Source organism: Sinocyclocheilus anshuiensis, unplaced genomic scaffold (assembly GCF_001515605.1).
Source record: "Sinocyclocheilus anshuiensis isolate Anshui unplaced genomic scaffold, SAMN03320099.WGS_v1.1 scaffold809, whole genome shotgun sequence".
In the NCBI taxonomy this organism is placed as follows: domain Eukaryota; kingdom Metazoa; phylum Chordata; class Actinopteri; order Cypriniformes; family Cyprinidae; genus Sinocyclocheilus; species Sinocyclocheilus anshuiensis.
In genome coordinates, this window is record NW_015540878.1 from 4853 (window position 1) to 9438 (window position 4586).

The following is a 4586-nucleotide window of genomic DNA, read 5'->3' on the forward strand; positions in this document are numbered from 1 at the left end:
CCGCGGCTTAGCGTGAGCTGAGGCCGGGCTAGAGTGAGCAGAGGCGGTCTCCGCTTCCGCTCCGCCGGGCTGGACTCCGCTTTGTCCATGGTGAAAGCCGATCCGGCGATCCACAGCGCGAAGTTGATGTATTTCCTCAGCGACCAGCACAGATCAGCTCTAGGCATGACGAAGCGGATATCGTCCTCTTTTGGAAGACCAAACAAAGTAGTTTCGCTTTCACAACGAAACACAGCGTCTTCACGACATGGCGGCAGCAGCAACAATACTACAGTGAGAATAAAAGTTACGCCTTCTTTCTTTGCGTGAACATTTGGGCGGCGTTATGCAAATCTTCCCACATAGTGAGGTAGATATGTGGGGGCGTGTTAGAACGAGCCGTTTTGGGTAGGCGTGGTTAACTCTTAACTTTTATAAAGAATATCTCTTTGGATTTGAGACTTTAGTCTTTGCAACTTTACAGATCTTCTTTATGCACCAAGAGCTTGTAACACTCCAAAGAGAAAGGAAAAATTTAAATCGCATCATATGACCCCTTTAATAGATAAAGAACCTAAAGAACCAACTTTTTTTTTTTAGAGTGCAGCCCTATCCAGTGTTTCATTAGGTTTATGCTCCTCTTTTTAAAAAAAAAAACGTTTTCTGAGAAAGCACTGATATCACAAGGAAAAAGTTCAGCATGATAGAATTTGCATATTTATTTGCATATTTATATTGCCTGTGAAGACAGGACAGTGGAATTTGTTTTCGTGACATCTCCAACCAATAGCACCAAATTATAGGAACAGTCCTTTTGCGGCAAAGGTGCTTAATGCTGTTCCTGGAGATCGCTCTCTGCAGAGTTTATTTCTATAACCGCTCGAACACCTGTCTGTAATTTTGAATGTTTGATTATAGTTGGAACTGGATCTCCACGACTGAGCCAGCAGTCTTTTAGATAGTTTCCAGCCCAGATCTTTCGCTTTAAGCAACACCATCACTCTGTTACATATATTGGCATTTATAGATTGCAAGTTATGATCACACTGAGCCAGTCATCTTTAGCTTATATTCCATATAACTCTTAATAAAACCAATTTAAAATAAAGTCTAGATTTTTGCTCTCACTATTCATCATAATAGTGTCTTTAAAACACACACACACACACACACACACACACACACACACAGGTGGTTTACGGGGACTCTCCATAGGTGTAATGGTTTTTATACTGTACAAACTGTATTCTCTATTGCCCTACACCTAAACCTACCCCCTACAGAAAACTTTGTGCATTTTTAGATTTAAAAAAAAACTCCATTTATGTTTTTTAAGCCTTTGGAATTATAGGGACATAGGCAGTGTCCTTATAAACCTCTTTCATATTGTAATACCATTTGTGTCCTTGTAAACCACCCAAACCAGTGCACATACACACACACTTTAAACATCTATTAATTCTAAATAAGTTTTCTACGCATTCTGTAAGTCTCCAATTCCTTGTCTGAGCATACATAATTATTCAAACACAAGGGCTTATGGGTGTTTCCACTGTCCCACATCACAGTATGAGCTCGTTATTTTGTAGTTTTACAGTAATTTGCTGTTGCAGGAGAAGATGAAGCCTGTAGTGATTTCACAGTCAAATTTTGGTTGTAATATTTTATTGTAGCAAATCAGTTAAACCTCATAAATTCTGGCAATTTTTATACTGTACAAACTGTATTCTCTATTGCCCTACACCTAAACCTACCCCCTACAGAAAACTTTGTGCATTTTTAGATTTTCAAAAAAACTCCATTTATGTTTTTTAAGCCTTTGGAATTATAGGGACATAGGCAGTGTCCTTATAAACCTCTTTCATATTGTAATACCATTTGTGTCCTTGTAAACCACCCAAACCAGTGCACATACACACACACTTTAAACATCTATTAATTCTAAATAAGTTTTCTACGCATTCTGTAAGTCTCCAATTCCTTGTCTGAGCATACATAATTATTCAAACACAAGGGCTTATGGGTGTTTCCACTGTCCCACATCACAGTATGAGCTCGTTATTTTGTAGTTTTACAGTAATTTGCTGTTGCAGGAGAAGATGAAGCCTGTAGTGATTTCACAGTCAAATTTTGGTTGTAATATTTTATTGTAGCAAATCAGTTAAACCTCATAAATTCTGGCAATTAGGTTTTGTGACAGATTCACAGCTCTCAATTTTTCTGAAAGATCCAAATGACTTCAGTTGTGACATTAATGAAATTAACATGGGCAAATTAAAAAATATGAATATAAGACAGATTTACATGATTATTTTATATCGAGATTTAAATATACTAATTGTATATCATGTATATTATAAAATGTATGTTTCATGTTTCTTGTATATTTTATAAACATATAAAATATTTAAATATAGCTACATTCTGATGTTTTTAGTGTTTTCTTTTTTTATTGCATATTATATACATATAAAATGTTTTACTTGCAAAGTTTCAGATGTTTTTATGCATTCTTGTTTATTTATTTATTTACTTTTTTTTTTTTTTAATCAAAGTTACTTGTTAGTTTGAATGCTATACAAACCAACTTTAAATAAATGATTTTAGAGAGAGTATCACTAGCAGGGTCTTCAAAAGATGTGTAGGTGGTGTAAACAAAGCACCCAGTCATGTGCTAGTTATTTACGTATTTATTCAAGTTTAACTGTTGTGAACTATAAAGTGGATTCTTGTTTCTCTTTTGACAATATTTTTGTTTCTCTTTTTACAATACAGGCTTTCGACGTGAAGTGTATGTTTGCAGGATGAGGGTGCAGGCAGTAGTAGAGTGTGTCTGGGGGAGGGTTGGGTTTGATTGGAGGGGGCCGCGGGGGGGTGATGCTCCACCAGAGCAGGGAGTGTTGAGGGGGGTTGCACGGAGAGAAAGAAGGGCCTCTATTATTGTTCATGAGCAGGAACAAAGGGTCGCACGGGCACTTTTCCTCGTTAGCCCATTGAGTCCGGTTCCCGTTTAACACGGTCTACAACTACCAGCGCTGAAGCTGGATTTTTGTAACTGCTTTTTGCACACCACCATGGTTTGAACGGGTTGATGTTTCAGCTCACGTCTCTTTAACAACAGTGACCGACAGAGCGGGATTATAATCAGGAGAGAGCGTCGAATTCCAGCTTGGATTCCTGCAGGTGCGCTTGAGCTTCAGTGCAACGCTAATTCATAGCAACGTTTCGTTTTAAAGCGAGAAAACGTGAAAATAAATGCGTTGTATTGCGTCGCCATGGTGATGCTGTTTAAACTGTTGGGATAATCCGCGAACCTGCGCGGGCCTCGCCTGTGTTCCGAGCCAGGCCTGGCTAAGCTAGGCTATCAAGTTTGTCGTGATAGTACACAAATATCGAGACTAGCTAGGAATCATTTGCTAAAAATAAATCAGCGATACGTGTTTTGAATTAAGTGACGTGTCTTTTAAAAGTAGTTCAGTGTACTTTTTTTTTAATGAAATGTATTAAGTAGTGTGGCTAAGTTACACCTTAGTAGTAGCTTAGCACAAATGTTTTCCCCAACAACAGGAGGATGAAGAAGTGGTTGCTATTAATCTGTGTGAATATGCATTAAATGCTGTCCTTTGCAATATCATACGTTTTAATTGTTTTAAATTATTATCATTTGGGATTAAAATAGATTTTTTTTTTACTTTGTGTGTAAATAGCGTTATAACATGTTGTTTTTATGGTAAATTCAGTGTAAGCTTTAATCAAACAGTGTGTGCAATTCTTAGAACATGACTGAGAATTAATTAATGCATTACGTTTCTCAGATACACTATAAAAATCAGCTCTGATGTGAAGAGAGTACTTGGAAAAAGAATGTGCATGACATGTCTTAGTTTATTTTAACTATGCTGATTTCTAAAACTCACAGAGACACAACATTTACAGGATGGTGCATTGCATTAGATTAGTCTTTGTCAGGCATGTTTTTGGGTTGTTGCTTTTAGCTTGCTGTTTCAGTTTAAATGAATTACACAGCAGAGCTAACTGGAGTTACTTGAATCCTTTATACGGGATGGGGGATGGGGCTGTCATAAACTACAGGGAAATCATCACAATGTCACGTGATCACATAATGTTGTTTGCTGACCAGGGTGTGGGGGGACTATCTTAACAATATATATTTATCATATTTATTATTTCAGAGAGATATTAAATATTAAAGGTACCATTTCCATCAGTCTCAGATCAGCATACATTTCACTAAGCTAATTGCAAGGCTAGACAGGGGGCACGAATAACTCAAGCCGCCTAATATATTCAAAAATATGACGTTATGGAGAAGTTAGGCCAAAAATAGACGTCTTGTTTACCTACAGTTGCACTAAATGCATCAGGATTTTACTGGGTGTGTCATGGTTTCCACAAAAATATTAAGCAAATATAATATATTATTAATATAAATATTAAGCATATTAAGTTTTGTTTTACTTTATAATTGTAAAGACATTTTAAGAAAAGATTCATTACCTTTTAACTGTGTTTGCTTTATTTTTAATTTTTTTAAAGGGGTCATATGATGCTATTTTAAAGATCATTATTTTGTGTATTTGGTGTAA